Source organism: Pseudopipra pipra, chromosome 3 (assembly GCF_036250125.1).
Source record: "Pseudopipra pipra isolate bDixPip1 chromosome 3, bDixPip1.hap1, whole genome shotgun sequence".
NCBI lineage: Eukaryota > Metazoa > Chordata > Aves > Passeriformes > Pipridae > Pseudopipra > Pseudopipra pipra.
The window spans coordinates 78,149,734-78,167,724 of NC_087551.1; positions in this window are offsets into that span (position 1 = coordinate 78,149,734).

A 17,991-nucleotide genomic window follows, 5' to 3' on the forward strand; every position below is an offset into this window, starting at 1 on the left:
TCAAATTTCCTCAATTTTTATTTGAACTCCTTTGTCCTCAACTATAATGTACAAATCTATTCACTGACATCATAAAGTTAATCTAGACAGCATCTTCTTTACAATGCTCATGCAAGGCTCTGGTTTCATTATGGAATAACATAATATTTTTCATATTTATTATCCTTTTAAATTATTGATTGCTCCCTTTTTGCTAACACACACCAGAAAAAAAAAAAAAAGAATTTAACATAAAAAGATTTAATCTTTCTCTATTCTGACTGGACAATTAAAATAGGTCTGTGATAAAAACCTAAAAACTCAATCAACCAGAGACACAACATCCCATTTTCTGAGGCTAAAATTCAATCCTATTGTTAATTCTCTGCTTTTCCTTCAGAAACAAAATAAGTATTTTTTTTTAATCTAAAAAAAACACCAATCCTTGTGAGGAATTTCACAACAAAATGTTGGATATAAGTGTCAGTAGTTAGGCACCTATCTTGGACTATACCATTACCATACCATCACAAAGTCATCATCAACTTATAGACTAGCATTGCAAGCACTTAAAATTACATGGAATTTAAGATTACATGATTAGGTCAAACAAGTGTCTTCTACTGAGGATCTGATATCTTACCTATATCTTACGATTGAGCCTCACACTTTTAAAGCCTAGGAAGAAGCCCCATTTGACCACACAGATAGATGCTCATGCACACAACTGGCCCTAAACTGGTCCACATACTCTGACAAAAAGTTAACCAACACAGAATGGAGCAGCAAATTGCTTAGAAAACTTGTTTAGGAAGTGAAAAAACATGTAACTGCCGCCTAAACAGTCTGAAGTCTGGTTTAAAAGGAAGCTTTGACATCTTCTTGCTCATACAAGGAAGCTTAACTTCAGAAAAAAGTAATTAAAAAACCCATACTACGGAATACTTTTTATCTGAAATAGTCTGTAAGAGATCAGAGACTTGTAAGTCTAATACTAGGACTAAGTAAAGACTTGGGACCTGAATACTGTATGCTGTTAAGGTAAAATAATATCTTCAATTTATTTATTTTTTATGTGTGAAGTCCCTCAAGAGGAGTATTCTACAACCGACAGTCCAAGTTGCCAGACAGAACTATTTTGCAGTACAGAATGCAGTTGACCACCTCTTAAAAACACATAGGCAACAAATTTTCTCTTTCTTTAACAACTGTTTAGAAAGCTGAAACTGATACTTGATTCTAGCCACTAACATCTTCTTCTGCCCCACAAACAAAAAGATCACACAGGTTAATCCTGGATTCTGCAGGTCTTACTCAATGATTTGTTTTAGAAAGAGATTTAAGTTTTGGTTTCCTACTGAGCAGCACTTTTGACCTTAGGCAATAAGGTCATATTATTGTGCCTTAGTTCCTTTGTTATAAAATAGATATTTCCAAGAAAGGTTGAAATCTACTGATAAAGGACAAGACATAAAATACACCTTATACCAAAAAATAGTATTTTTAAAACAATCTTACCTAAGGTGTTCTCTGGGTTTTTTTGAGAAGTTGTGGTGGTTTTTGGGGGGCTTTTTTTGAGGGGGGAGGGGAGTATGGTGGCAAAGATTGTTGGGATCATTTATTTTAAAAAATTATAATGCTTATCATTTCAGCTGATGCCATATGGTTATGATGAAGATTTTTTTTCCATGTGTTAGCTTCTGAGATCATTATATGAGAAGATTCACCTAAAAGAAACAAACAAATGGGTAAAATTTTATTCTGACTAATTTAAGGCAAAAACAATACAAGTCAGAAAGCAATTAAAAATGTCAGTTTATCGCTTGAAGGATGCACCATAGATAACTTCAAGAGTCCAAAGGAGTCTGTGTTATTTGGCAGAAATATAAATAAATTAAAGAAAAATCAAGATGAGCTTATAAGATTTCTGAGAAGAAAAAGGAAGAGATGTAACAGAAGAGGACCCAAATATTACAAACTACACATACCAATAACCAGAAGTGTGTCTGATGATTTCCCCCTTACAATGGATTACAGCCTTTAGTTCCCCATTGAGACAGCTGAAGCTCCATATAAAAAAACATGAACATCAGTGTGAAAATTGCAGGTATATTGATACTTTCTATAGTCAAACAAGTTCAATTACACAGTCAAATTAGTATTTTATCAAACCTTAAGTAATTATCAGAATACACAAGAGTAGCTTACCATTATTAATTGTAAATGTATTAAACTGAACAAGAAAATACGTACCTGTCACAGCACTTTGAGAATCCATCCAAGGTAGCAAATTTTCTGTCAAGAACACCATGGTAAACTGGTGTCTAGTGTCTTCTTTTGAAATACCCTGAAAAATAAATTAAGTGTTTAATGTTATTAGTATAAATCATAATTGTTTTATCTTTATTAATAGTGTGGAAAGGAATTTACTTTAAGGAATCTCGTTTACTGTTTTGTAAGTTTCAGCTATTTTTTGTTTTTATATAGGACTAATTTTCTGCTTCATCTACTGCACATGCTCCTTTGTTTAGTCATATATTTCAACTATTTTATATTTAGAGATTAAAATATACTTCCACAGACAGACAGTGCAAAAACCTGGTGATATATAACATCTTCTTTAACAGTTTTATTCATAAATGATAAAATAGAGATGTTACTAGTGCAGTATGCCATAATGGTCAGAGATTTCAATCCGAATCAGGACTGTGAAATCACTGTAATAACAGATTTTATTTATTTATTTATATTGTGAGGCAATTTACTCACTGCATGAACAGAAGAAGGAACACAAATGATTTTTAGAGAAAGCTGCTTTAGAAAAAGATAGAATCAGTTTTATTAGCCATTTGAATTTCTGTTTTATAAATATACTTTATGAAAGATAGATTTATTTTTCAATAAAAAATCTTGGTTCCATTTTTGCTTTCTTGTTTGGTTGGCTTTTTATCTGATATAATACTGTATATTTCATTTTAACAGTTTCACATTTTGTGAAAATTCAAATAACATTTTACTGCAATTAATTTTTTTTAGAAATTATTTTTTTTCCTTTTCAGTCTGAAATTTTCTGTCTTTCACTATGGCTGAATAGACTTGTTTATTGTAAAAATAGTATTATTATTCCCTAGCTTCACACGATTTCATTATCCTTCACAGTTGTTTCTGCTTCAAAGTAAAAACTACTGTTCTCATCTTATCAGAGTTCTTATTAGAAATCTTTGATCAGCATTCTGAAAAGGGATTCACAAACCACATAATTCTGATAAAGAAATTAGAAAATGAAATAAAACCAAGAAATATATCCTTTATTTACGCAATCTAAAACTGTTGAATAATACTTAACAAAAACTAAGTCCAAGACAGAATCGACACAAAAAATTATTATCGCATCTTCAGATTATAATGAACATACTAATATTGAAATTTAAATCACATTTAATTTGCTTATTTACTGTCATCATTTAGGAATGGTATTTCCCAGCTTAGTGCTGCTACTGAAACATTCCAAGACATGTGCTGCTTGCTTACTCCCCACTCCCCCTCTCCCTCCCCTTGAGGGGGGCTGGAGAGGAGAACTGGAAGAAAAAAGGTAAAGATCACAGGTTGAGATAAGAGCAATTTACTGGAAACAGCACTGAGATAAGAAAGTGAACAGTAACAGCAACAATCTTAATAAAAGAGTGCAACAGAAATGAACAAGTTGCATGTGAGTTCACACCCTGGACAATACCTTTCCTCTCCCTCTGCCAGCTACCTGACCTGGAAGAGACCCCTTCCCCCATTCTGAGAAAACGATGTGACGTGGTATAGAATAACCTGAGTTTTAGCCATGTCCTCTCCTGGCAACTGCAAAAATTAACCCTGTTCTGGCTGGAACCAGGACATTTACTTAAAAATTATGTTACTTTCCTGTTAAATGGAGTTTTGGCTTGAATTTTGAAGGGAAATATTTATCAGTTCAGCATGCTGCAGGTTAGTTATTAGATGAGTTCTAATCTAGCTACATAATACATAAATGTGACCTGAAAAAATCATGGGATGTTTTTGGATGAGTTAAGTATAAAAATCTCATATGTTGAGGCTAATTGAACTGTTTTAGTTAGGGATACACCATATACTTTGGAAAAAATGTTAAAAATCTGTTTTTCCCTTTGTTTGCGTTCCTCCATATTTTCGGTTCAATGTTTTGAGCTTATTCCCACAACTTTGAAAACATTCCCACATTTTGAAAAATTCACCAGCAAATTGCTTAGTATATTAGAGTGACAAAATCCTGGACTGTAAAGAAATTAAGTTTCAGACATCTTTATTATGAGCAAAAAGCCTTTTTTGTCCATGCCTCTGCAACATAATTTCTATCAAGGGCAGCTGCGGTAAAAACAGATATGAATCTTACTCTAGAAAGTGAAAACTGTATGTAAATATTAGGTCCAGACACTCGTAAATGGCAAGTATTTAATCTTTAATTCTAAGATGGGAGCCAAACAAGTGCTTTCATAATTCTTCCTCAAGCGTGGTTACAAATGCAAACCATCTGGAACATGTTTTGCCTAGAAACAAATTACATTCTCACATAGTAAACTGTAACAAAGACAGACTGATTTGTGGAGTATTTCAAATATTACCTCAGGAGTTGAGGCATTGGGTCAAATCCTTTCTCTGCCGTGGATTGCCTTAGTGACCTTTGGCATATCACATAAATCTAGGTATCAGGAAAGGATTTACATGCCTAAATTCTGATCTCAAGGCCACTTCATTTTGGAGGGACTTGTACTCTGCAGATGTCATTTTTTTACCTTTAGAGTGCCATAACTGCATATCAGCAGCAGTCAATACACTCTGCAACTCAGCTAATGGCTTAGACTTAATACTCATGGTTAAAAGTTGCCCTATATAGTTTGGCAAGGATTCAAAAGCTAGATGTCCATCTCCCTAAATCCTCTGTCTGGCCAATGCACTCAGAGCACTCCTAGCACCAGAATCCTAGCACAGGACCAGAATCTTCATATAAACTAATGCGATTCATTAGTTTCTTTAAAAATGTAGAAAATAAGACAGTTGTGGTATATTCCTGTCCTCCATAGCTTCACTGTAAGCATGATGGTGTACAGAGGCAGAGTATTCTTATCTAGCTTTATTGGAGTATTGGGAGTTGTCTGCAAGGGAGCTGAATCACCCTTTGGGGATGTCCTACTCTTTCCTTTAACTACAGAGTCTACAGTAATTAGTGGAAATGTTAAAAATCATTATGAGCTAGATAAAGCTGGATATGAAGAATTCCACATGATGACTCCTCAAGCAAAATGTCAGATTTCATCCTGCAGTGCCTGGCTTCTCCAGGTGCAGCTCAGGAAGCCAGCATATCACCTTGGGTAGCAGCAATTCGTTCTAGCTGCAAGGCCTGTCACTGGCAGCCCACTGGAAATCTGCTCTGTTGGCTTGACACCAGAGACTCAGAGTGTGGATGGCTGGTACGGGATCTGTCACATGTCCTAAGTACAGAATTATAGAGAGAAAGAGATGAAAAACAGGTATTTCTGTACATAACCTTACTTAAGCATGAATCATCCATACTGTTGCTGTGATTAGGTTAATATGACAGGTGAGCATCCTAGGATTTAGGAAGTTATGATCACTGTCATACATATTTTACTTGAGTCATATTTTTGATTAGTTTACTAAAGAGCTGTTCAGGTAAATTAAAGAAATTCCAGGGGTGGTGGGTTTTGGGGGGATTTTTTGTTTGTTTGTTTCTTTGCTTGCTTTTTTCCTAACCCAAGGGAAAGTCTCAATTGTCAGAGCAGGTAACACTATTTTGCCCATAAAATATCCAAATGTGCTTATTCAGACCCTACAAAGCGGATTTATAATCCACCTTGCTTTAATGTTCCATCCTGTTTTCTTTTATCCTAAGTTTTGGCAGTCACACATAACAATTATTGGGACTGTTGCTTTGTATAAAATATTTAATGGAATTCTTAAGTTACACACTTTAAATATTCCGCAAGTAGCAGATGGTAAAATGAGAAAACATTTGCTTAAAAGTTAAAATAGTCAACAAAAGAACAGATCACCTTTCTCCTCTGGAAAACAGTAATTTGGCACACCTATATGCTTTATATCAAGTGGAAATAGAAAAAAAACTGTAAAATGCTTTGTAAACAAACAAAAAAAAAGAAAATTAAACAAACTAATGTTAAGGATCAAAGAAATGCAAAAAAGTGTCATCAGAGTCATAAGATATTTTATAAATCAAGCCATTTCTGCCTCCTTTTTTTTCAGAAAATGTCTGACTTAAACTGTATGCGAAGCTGCAAATTCTTTTTATTTTCTTACTGAAGCTATAGTCTGCTGCAGGAACCCTTGAGCCTTCGGATTTTAATAAGTGCACTGTCAACTGGAAAATGTTGGTTGCTGCTCTCTAACTCAAGTTTCTGCTTAAGGATGCAAAATATTTGATATGACAGCACTTGGCAGGTAGTTTCCGTGGTTTTTAACACTTGGACCTGCAACACTGTATACAATCCCTCATTTTATATTTTCTAAAAGATGAAAGACATATTCAAATAATAAGATAGTTTTATATGGTTTCTAGCTCTGCAAATAACAATCCTATTTTTTCTAATTTTAGTGCAAGGGCTGTAAAATCTTTTTCAGAAGTAAGACCTTTGAAATACACTGGATCAGATATGTTAAATTAACTTTACTAACTCTGAAGCTGCACTGTCAACATTCCCCAGACATCTTTCTTCCTCAGTATAACACACTAACCTCGCAGTTTCTGATGATACAGGTGGGAGTTGCCTGGTCAACCTTCTCTAGCTCAAATTCACTTCTTTTGTTGATTGAAGCAATGAATTTCCTGGAATCCCTCTTTCCTTGCAAAAAGGTTGTCAGGAGAATTGCATTAAATATTTCCCTCCTGTTTTTGTGACAGAATTTGGTGATGAAATATCTTTCTTTTCACTTAATTTTTTTTTTGTTTACGTTTTTCCAACAGGAGAAATCATCATTTTAAAGGAAATAAATACCATAACACAAGTTTAAACTACTGAATTTTGAAATGTTCTTCAGCAGAGCAAAAGGTGTAAATGCAGCCATATATAATGTCATTTGGGGTTAATAATAAAATAAATTGTTTCCCCATTTTTTGGAGAAAGCTTTTTTGGAGTTATATTGCCACAAGTTTGAAATCCATGCTCTGTGACAGCTGCTGACTAGTAATGAGATCTAATGAGCTGTCTCTTTACAAGAAAAATAACATTTGAAACAACAACCTCTTTGCAAATTGTAAGAGCATGGGAGTAGAGACGACTTCTCTATCCTGAGCAGATAAGCACATGCTGACATGAATTCAAAAGTAAACCTATACTTCTCAATTCAAATGTGAAAACAGAATGTGAGATTAGTGTTTGCATAGACAATCAAGATTTGCATCTATTTTCTTGTGGGTTTTGTGATAGAGTAATGCTTTTGTATTTCAAAACTATTAATATCTAAGCAAATGTCACGCCCTGGGAAACACAAACTAGATTATGTTAATCTAATATAAATCTATAGATTTAAATGTATTGTAAATATTTTTATATTCTGAAAGAGATTAAATATATGTATTGATGTCAACAAGTACCTCATATACAAGAACAAATGTGCCTACTCAGAGCTGGCTCTGAGGTTGTCTATCAGTTCCAATACTGTTTCAGAAGGCAACAGTGTCAGAAGATCAAGACAAAGGGTCAGAGAGTAATCTCGTTGACTTAAGTTTTAATGAAGAGTTACTTCATACTGAATCAGAGGGTTAATGATTGTCCAAAAAATGACCTAACAATTTCAAAACCAGAGAGTCCCCAGCCTCCTTCTTTTATGTATTAAAACAAACTTTACTTTTTATAGTGATTTTCCAATTTGTAATTGCAAATGAACAGATTCTCTGATATTTAACCCTTCATTCAATAAAGTGTATTACACAAATATGCATGTACAGACATATTTGTACATGTAGTATATTTTCGCTGTTGTCAGAGTTGATGATGAACATTCCTTATGCTTGAGTTACAAGGGTTCAGTAAATTATTCCACTGCCATAACTTAGTTTTCAAAACATGTTCTACATTGTTTACCCACATATCAGTTTCTCTGATGTCTGAGTAAATATGTAACCTGGAAAAAAATGTGTATTATGTAAAGCAGCTGGCACACAGGAGGAGTTACAAATCAAATATTGCAATTTGTTTATTTGTTTTTAGATACATATACAGAGAGATAAAATGTGTTTTTAAACAGTAGGTAGGAATACACCCATTGTAATTGATATTTATTCACATAGCAAGTATGGATACTGTCAATTATATTAGTTATGTTAAAAGAAATCTTAATTAAAAGGCCTAAAATGTGCATTCTTATATTTTCCTTACTATTTTCAATTACTGTTAAAGTATAAGAAATTTAGTGGATACAGGATTTTATTGAACTGATCCTTTGAAGATACAGCAGTAAGGAGCTTTCCCCATCAAGTTATATAGTCCTTGACTAATATCCAGGAAAACCTTTTGGGTTTCCTGACAGCCTTTTTGCAAGGAAAGAGGGATTCCAGGAAATTCATTGCTTCAATCAACAAAAGAAGTGAATTTGAGCTAGAGAAGGTTGACCAGGCAACTCCCACCTGTATCATCAGAAACTGCGAGGTTAGTGTGTTATACTGAGGCAGAAAGATGTCTGGGGAATGTTGACAGTGCAGCTTCAGAGTTAGTAAAGTTAATTTAACATATTTGAAACATTTGAAACATTAAATGCAAACATTTTAAAAGCATAGCGAGTTGATCATATTAGCTGCATTATGATCCACTTTTTAGCTGAATTAAATTGACTTCAGTGACTTCAACACTGGAATATGGACCTATATCAGACAAGGAGTGGCCTGTAACTGAAGAAATATAAGAAAAGTGATACCAGCAGGAGCTTAATGAAGATAGGGCGCACTGTAAATTCCAAAAGATCCATCTAGAGAGTAAAGTGAGGGCTGAGGAGGTCTGACCACTTAAAGAATACTTAATTTTATAAAACATATAATAAAATTACTCAAGATGTGAAATTTATTTTTACTTTTAAAAGGTGACTAATTGTCTTTTTGCAACTTTCTTTCCCTATGTCATTTCTGAATGATCCACTTCCCTGTCCCAATGAAGACAAATTTTCATTATTTAGCCTGGAACGTCCAGTGTGCTATGGAGTCATAATATATCTTTGTTAGTACCTGCCTTCTGATGGGTTTTGACATGAATGTTATGTAATTCTTTGTGTAATTTTTTCCTGTGGTTAAATGAACAAATTCCTTATGTACTGATTGAGAGTAATAGGGAAACTCTTCTTGGCACACAAACTCCATAGGTCAGGAATAAATTCCCAGTTCTAAAAAACTAAGGTAAATTCTTTCAAAATCTGTATTTTTGTGTTATATATTTAATACAGAGAATACTTTCCATCCCTGCTCATCCACATGCAACTTTTTCTTCAGATAATCATGATTATTTGTAGTAATTGAGGACAGAAACTAGTTACCTAGACCTTTCATAAGCATTTAGAAAATATGTTCTGTGCAACACCTTTCTAAACATTTTACAGAAACACCATGGGGAAAGAGAAAAAACAAGAGGCCTCTTACATAGAAGGAAACTGAAAGCACAGAATTTCTAAGCAACTAAACCTATTCTAACTGAATTAATTCTAACACAGACAGGCAAAAAAAAAAGAATAATTAGATTGACAGAGCACTTGAATGGGAATGGAGAACCTGGCAGATGAGGACAGAAGAAATGAGGCCACTCTGCAATGGTGAGAGAGATTAAAAAAAAAAAAGGTCTATATTTAACCATATACTTTTTCAATAAAAGTTTCACACTTTATATTGAATAAAAGTAGAAAGGAAAAATGGTATAAAGAACTTCATCACAATGGGAAAATTGAAATGTGAACTATCCCACACACCCAAAAATCTATTTTAATTCTAAAAGTAGATATTAAAAAAAAATGCAAATCTAGTACAATTATTTTTGTGGTTTAGATCAGTTTGTTAAGTTTCTATAGTACAGTATGTTGAATAGTGAGGCCAGGCAAGACTGAATAAAATTTAAACCACAAAAGAAGGAATATGGAGGTAAATGGAAAATGTGATGTATTTCACATGATACTTTCAAAGGTAAATTGTAGCAAACTAGATAATATCTTTTCCTCCAAGTAATTTTTTTAGTCAAGGAAAATACAGATCTAATCCATAAACACTGCAATTAAAAAAAGAAATATAAAAAAGATGTGGTACCACTTGGAAACTTTTAGTTTAACTGCACAAAATGGACATCATTTCCAGAATTGTAAGGGGTAAGGAACTACTAAAGAAAAAAGTGGGTATGCTGAAAATCAGACTAGGAAGCTGAAAGGTGGCTATTCTCGGAGTGTCTCTGGTATTGATCTTAAAAACTTCTAACTTAACTTATGAATTAACAGCTCTGCTACAGAAAAGATGGTGATAATAACAATTAGTAATGCACAGAGTTGGAAACTTCTTCGGGAAAATCAGGATATCATAACAGACATTCTGTTATAGGTTATAAATCCAAGGGGGGAATTTTTTCTTCCCCTGCTCCACTGTAAGAAAGATGGAGTTCGAATGGGAAGCGGGAAGGGGGGGTGATTAGCTTTAGAAAAGATCTAGCTGGCAGAGCCACATTCCTAACTGATGGCCCATCGAAGACTGGAGTGAGGGGGGAGGAGTTTTGATTTGGTAGCTGGCCCTCCTCACAAAGGAGAAAACAGTTTTTTTGGGTCTCACTCTGGAATGGAGACAGGGTCTGTGTGTGGGCATTTTGGAGAAAAAAGCCTTGAGGCCAGTTTTTCTGACTCCCGACCTGGTCAGCCCTGACTGCTGGCCTCGGCTTGCTTGCAGGCTGCCCTTTCCTCCAGCCTGAACCTGCTGTGTTTTCATTGGAGAGTTTTGTGCTCACTGGGAGAAAGGGAGGAGCCTTGAAACACTGTCATCCAAGAACAACCCTTTTAATAAAGGGTTGTTATTTCTTCTTTTTTCCAAACTTCCTCGATTAGAGCCCCTTAATTTTGGATTTACAATTGCTGAGAGAGAGGAGTTTGGTCTATCTCATAACTTGTTCTCTTTAGTAAACATTCCAGTCTCATCAAATCGAGACACATTCAGAAATAGGATGAGCAGGACTAATATAAATATCTACAACAAGATGGAAATTTATAACAACTGAAGCCAGTCCTTTGTCACGAAGTGTCTATAAGCTCAAAGCAATAGGGCTGTAATGACTGTAAGAGGTATTCAACAGAGAAACAGAAACAACATATATAATGATATTATATAAAGCATTGTAAGACTTCATCTGAAAAAATGTGTGCAATGCTTAGCAAAAAAATGAAAGAGGGATTGAAATGAATGAGGGTAAAACCAAGGTTTTTAAAATAGGTGTGTGACCTAAACAAAGACAAAATTATGCTTCAGCTATTAGACGATGTGTCAGGAAAACAAATGGGGGAAATTTTTTCTATTAATATTTTAAGAATATTCAGAAATTCCTATCGAACCTCTTTTCTTCTGCCCATCTGAGGACCCTAACAAATGAAATACAGAATGAGGACCTCTTACACTCAGGTACCATGAGTGCAATTATTTAAATCACGTGGAACTTATTGTCTGAGAATCTATGAAAAACCACAATTCTTTTCATGGTCAAACAATCGGCTAGCAAGACCAAACCTTAAATTCAAGTTCAATGTCTGTCTGTACTGTGATCATAGGTGTCCCATATATTAGGTGATAGCTATTTTGGAGCCTGTCTAGCTTGCTGTACTTCATTCAAGCTAAAAATCTGAGCTAAGAGACCTTTTATACATCAGAACTGCCTGTGCCCCTTAAAAAAAGATCATTTTCAATGAGTCAAAAGTTTTAGACCAAACCCATCAAAGTTCCAGTATTTAAAAGAGAATTTAAAATGAATTTGACAAAGTAGACCAAGAGCTTTCAACAGAATTACAAGGGCATGTGGTTGTTATTTGGAAAGGACTAGCTTTGGAAGGCAATCAATTTCTCTGAATATGTGAACTGTGAAAAGCTGCAGAACTGAGGAATTACATTTTTATTTTGTATTTGTATTGCCCTTATCAGCTCAGGGTTGTTGTCATAAAATGCTGTCCTACAAATGATTAAGAAATGAATAAATATGTCAGCAGTGTCATCTTTCTTGTGGTCCTAAATTCAGTAGAGAAATGAGATTGTGCACTTGTGTCTAAAGAACCGCTGAATTTTTCTTTATAAGCTGTGAGATATTCACCATCATATTCATGATATCCAGCGTAAGACCTACCTTCTACTTAGTATAAGTAATGGTTTGAAAATGGAACAATTACTGAAATACAGCACACAGCACAACAGTGCAGTGGCAAAGATGAAGGCTGCAATTTGCACCTTACTGATGAGGTCAGACCATCATTTTCTCTAGAGCACATAAAAAATTAAGATACTTCTCTGTCAGTCATATTTTTTTCCCTATGCTAGGTCACCTGGGGTTTTTTATGTCCCTTCTCCCTACCCACAGACATCTTTAACACATACTCGTAGATTAGGCAATCTGTCTTTAAGACCTCACAAGTCTCAGAAAAAGGTGCTTAATCCAAATTCATCAAAGAAGGACCCTACACAAAATATCTTAGACTAGCCATGTAAATTTTTAAGTCATTTAAATCAGGTATTTTTTTTTTGTGTCCTGAATATTTTTGAAATTCCTGAAGTAATGTTGTCCCATTCCTACATATGAATTGTAAGTATGCCTAGAATTTAAATAATAATAAAATGCATCATAAAAATACTAAATAGCCATGAAAGCCTAGGCCTTCATTTTGTCTTCTCCAAGATTGTTACAGTAGTATTTATTGCTATTTATATTTTTCATCATAAACAGCAAATTATTAACCATTAGTCAAGAGTTAATAATATATCTTAAGTTATATATATCCCTCTTTACTTTGCCAGACTCAGATATAAATCTATGAAAATCCATTAAACTAGAAAGGTTATTTTTGTAATGGTGAAATGAACTTGATATTTTTAATATCTATTCTGTATTGGGAGTTTTAATCTACAAGGAGGTAGAAACATGGAACCAGCTGTATGGTGAGCTTGAGCCTTTATTCCTAAAATAATTTATGAAATATTTTAGCGTACATTGTAACACTGAGATCAAAATTTTATTAATTTTTTTCATTTTCAAGAAGATGAAGTCAAAACAGAGAAATGTGAGTAGTATGTATATTATCTGAAGATAATTCATAGTCAGAGATACTAAGAGCTGGATTACTTCTTCTTGGGTTTGACGTCTCATAATTTTTTTTTCTTTCTCCAAATATCTATTCAGTGTTAATCATTAATAAAAATATTCCAATGTAAAGTCAATGTGGTTTCAGAGCCACAAGGAGTACCACAGACATGGTATTTGTTCTCAGACAAGTGCACGAGAAGTGTAGGGAACAGAACAAATGTCTCTATGTAACCTTTGTTTATCTCACCAAGGCTTTCGATACTGTGAGCAGAAAAGGTCTATGGAAGATTTTGGAACATTTAGGATGTTCCTTAAAATGATCACCTCACTTCATGAGGATCAGCATGGCCAAGTCAGATATGGTGATGCACCTTCTGAGCCCGTTCAAATTACCAATGGTGTGAAACAAGGCTGCATTCTTGCACCAACTCTATTCACAATCTTTTTCAGCATGATGCTCTAAAGGGCCACGGCAGACCTCGATGATCAGGATGGTATCTACATTCAATACTGTACTGATGGAAACCTATTCAACCTAAGGCAACTGAAGGCCCACACTAAGACCTTAAATCATCTTGTCCAGGAGCTGCTTTATGCTGATAACGCTGCCCTTGTTGCCCACACAGAAGCAGCTCTGCAGCGTTTAACATCCTGCTTTGCAGATGCTGCTGAGCTCTTTGGGCTGGAAGTCAGCTTAAAGAAGATGGAAGTTCTCCATCAACCTGAACCTCAGGAAGTCTTCCATCATCCCCATATCACCACTGGCCAATCACAGCTCAAATCAGTCCAGCAGTTTAATTACCTAGGCAGCCTCATCTCCTTGGATGGTAAGATTGATGGGGAGATAGACAACAGGTTAGCAAAGGCATATAGTGCTTTTGGAAAACTCCATAAAAGAGTTTGGCGTAATAAACACTTGAAGAAAAGTACTAAGATCAGTGTTTACAAAGCCATAGTGCTGTCTACTCTTTTATATGGATCCGAATCATGGGTCATCTACCGCCACCACCTGCATCTCTTAGAACGCTTCCATCAGCGCTGCCTCCGTACAATCCTAAACATCCACTGATCAGATTATGTGACTAATACATGTGTTCTAGAACAAGCAGCAGTCACAAGTATTGAGGCCATTTTGCTGAGAACACAGCTGCGTTGGGCAGGACATGTCTCCAGGATGAAGGACCACCGCCTCCCTAAGATCTTGCTTTGTGATGAACTTGCAAGTTCATCACAAGAGAGGAGCTGCCACAAGAGAGGAGCCCCGAAGAAAAGATACAATGACTCCCTGAAACATCATCTCAGCCTTGGCCATACTGATCATCATCACTGGTCTACTCTGGCCTCCAATTAGGAGGCCTGGAGACACACCATCTATAACGCAGCTGTCTCCTTTGAGAACACACGCAGGATCACCCTCGAGGAGAAAAGACAGCGCAGAAAGAACCGTGTCTTGCAGAATATGCCACCTAAGGAGTCTTTCTGCTGTGCCTTTTGCAATCAGACATGTCTATCTCGTATTGGCATTATTAGCCACCAGCGTGCTTGTAACAAATGTGGATAGAGCCTTTCTCAAATCTTCGTTCGCAAAGCCTAGCCATGATGATGATGAATTCATAGTCAGAGATACTAAGAGCTGGATTACTTCTGCTTGGGTTTGATGTCTCATAATTTTTTTTCTTTCTCCAAATATCTATTCGGTGTTAATCATTAATAAAAATATTCCAGTGTGTGTAGGATAGGAACTGATTGCCTGTAGGACACCACTACAAAAAGTATTCTCTTAAACATTGAATCTGATCAAAGTAATATGTCATGCTTTAGTTTGGGAGTTTTTTTGCTTTTTTGCTGTATTTTTTTATTCTATTCTCCTAAAAATAACCATAAGCCTTTCAATTTAAAGTACACTGGAAAAGTACTACTATTAGAGGCTATGGTTAAAATAATAATAATCATAATAAAAATCTAGCTTATACAATCTGTTTTCTATAACCCCATGCTGATTGGCATTAAAAAAGAATTAAAGAAGGCCAATGAAGTCATCCTACATTATCACTTTCACATTTTTGTGTAATATATATATATGTGTATATATATATATATGTCATGTGGTCATTCTGTTTACAGATTTTAAAATATCGAGAAAACGCTTACTTCCTTCCACTTCTGTGGAACTTATGTCCAAGACTTATTGAAAATCAATATTATTGACCCATAACAGCACATGTGCAGCTCTTTTCATAGTCTTAGATTAAAGTTATTAATCCTACCTCTTTGAAATATCTAACTTTATAAGCTGCTACTAAAAATTTTCCTGAGTTTCTGCTGAAATTTAAAACATTGTGTATATTATTACAAGACTGAAAAGTAATATTTATTAAACTGTTCTTTTTGCATTATTTTTGAAAAGACTGATTTTTTCACTTCAAAAGAAATACTATAAGATTTTTTTTCCTGGTATATTGATACCTGCATTTCTTCTAATTCAAGAGGTCCAAGGTTCTGTTCTTTTTTCTTTAGTGCCTCTCAACAGTCTTCTACAAGTTTTAGGGGTTGAATTACTTATGACTTTACATTCTGTCTGCATTTTTTTCTTAATTAGAATGCTCATTTTTTTATATATTCTTTAGCTCATTTCACTATCGTAGCTGTGCTGGTTTCAGAGGTTTTTTCCTGCTAAAGTTTTAAAGTTTGCTCTTCTCATTTTCTTGCTTTCCATTTTCACTTGTACTCTCCTTTTTCCATTTATCCTGCAAGCAAACATTTTCTCTCTTCCTAATTCCATTAAATTGCAGGAAAAAAAGCAACCTTGAGGCAATAAAACACAAACACCTTTTCCTTGCCAAAGAATAATCTGGTGTTATTAACAGTGTAGAATTCCTGAGAATGGGGAGACTATTAGTTGTCTGGAACAGTTAAAGAAACTGGTCCCTTTCACATCCCGTGCCTTAGGCATGTTTCTATAATTCACTCTCTCTGCCGGGGTTAACTCTGCAGTTAACACAGGGGAATATCTCTTGGGAGCCGGAGGAGATAGGCAAAAATAATTACATAAGGTTGTATCCAACAGAAAACTGCTGTCTCATTACCTCCTTTCTTCTTTACTTAGGGCCTGATGACGTGTCTACCATTCATGGCTGCAAGAATTTACAGGCTGTAGTTTCCTGGGAACCCACAAAGTTGCTCTTCATCTCTCAGCTCCTTCCCTCAGCTAATTCTTTGTATCACTTTTTTTACATAATTGGCTACACTGTACATCAATGCTCCATACCTGTAAAACACAGACCAGAGGAGGTACCATGCTCCAGACTAGGGCAGGAGGGCTCTGGAGATGTCCTTCTCCTGGAGGAATGTGTGACTGGGCAGGAAAACAAAGAATTGGACCTTACTGCCTACTAGCTTCAGGGATGAAAATAATGAAACCTCAATGCAAGCTCTTAACAAGAAACATAGCATAAAGGCTAGTTATGCAGAGAAATATCATCTCCTTATCCTGTGTCAGATTTCTCTTTACTTACTGGTGATTGGTACCAAAAAAAAAGCTTCTGGCTATGTCACAAGGTCCAAATTTTAAAAATTGTAAAATATTTAAGTGGCATAATTCTACTTATTTTAATTCTACTTATTTCTACTTATTTCAATTTAACCTATATTGATTTAAGTTTATTAAGGATCTTACCCAGTACATAATCAAATACAAACCTTATACAGCAGAAATACAGGAGGAAAATATGCCAAAAGAATTTTTTTCCTCTGTATTTTTTTTTTTTACAGCTGAAAGACAGTAACAGCTGTGCTTAGAATAAATGTCATGAATCCAGGTTACTGTGAAGAAAAAAAAAGCCTAGTAGCACATACATCTCTTTGCTCTCTCTCCATATGCATTCCAGAATGACAGAAATGTTTTTGTCCAGACTCCAGCTGTGGGGGATACTGGTGTTACAGAAAGCCACCTCCACTGCTGGCTCTTCTGTACTGACAACATCAGAGTTGATCTGCAAAAAGATCAAAAAAAGTAAAAAGATGGTTAGCCAGTGGTGGGTCTCAATGAACCATTTTACCCTTTATTTTCTTTCTTTCAAGGTCTTTTAAAATAAAATTCAATGATGAATGAATGAGAGATATTAGTACTCATTCTTGAACACATGACTTCTAATTTTCCAGAAGTTCAGTATTCCATTTATTGTTTTTTTTGCTGCTGAGAATTATGAACAACACAGAAATTAAATATGTCTTAAGGGAAACTTAAACCAAAATGAATGATTCATACCTGGTTCTGTGTTTGTCAAATAGGAACCTACCACTGCCACTTTTACTCATGTCAGTATAACGGGTGGAACCACTTATGGAACAAGGTCATATTTAATGCACATTAGGCAGGGAGGCTCAAGCCTTTTCAAAGTCTGGGACTGTGTGGAAACTATTTTCCAATGTAGCGCATGTACAGTATACATATAACTTATTTAATGTAGGATCTCAAGGTATAGAATCTATTTGTTTGGTTTTTTCTCCCCCATTTCTTAATAAAAGTCAGATTTTGCCTGTCACAATCTTTCAAAGCACTTACTTGTACACTGCCACACTTACCACAGCTGTCTCCTGTGTGTATCAAATGCAATGTGCTACTGCCCGCATTGTCTGTATCTCCAGATAAAATGTCACGCTGCTGCTGCCATGCAGCCTGTCA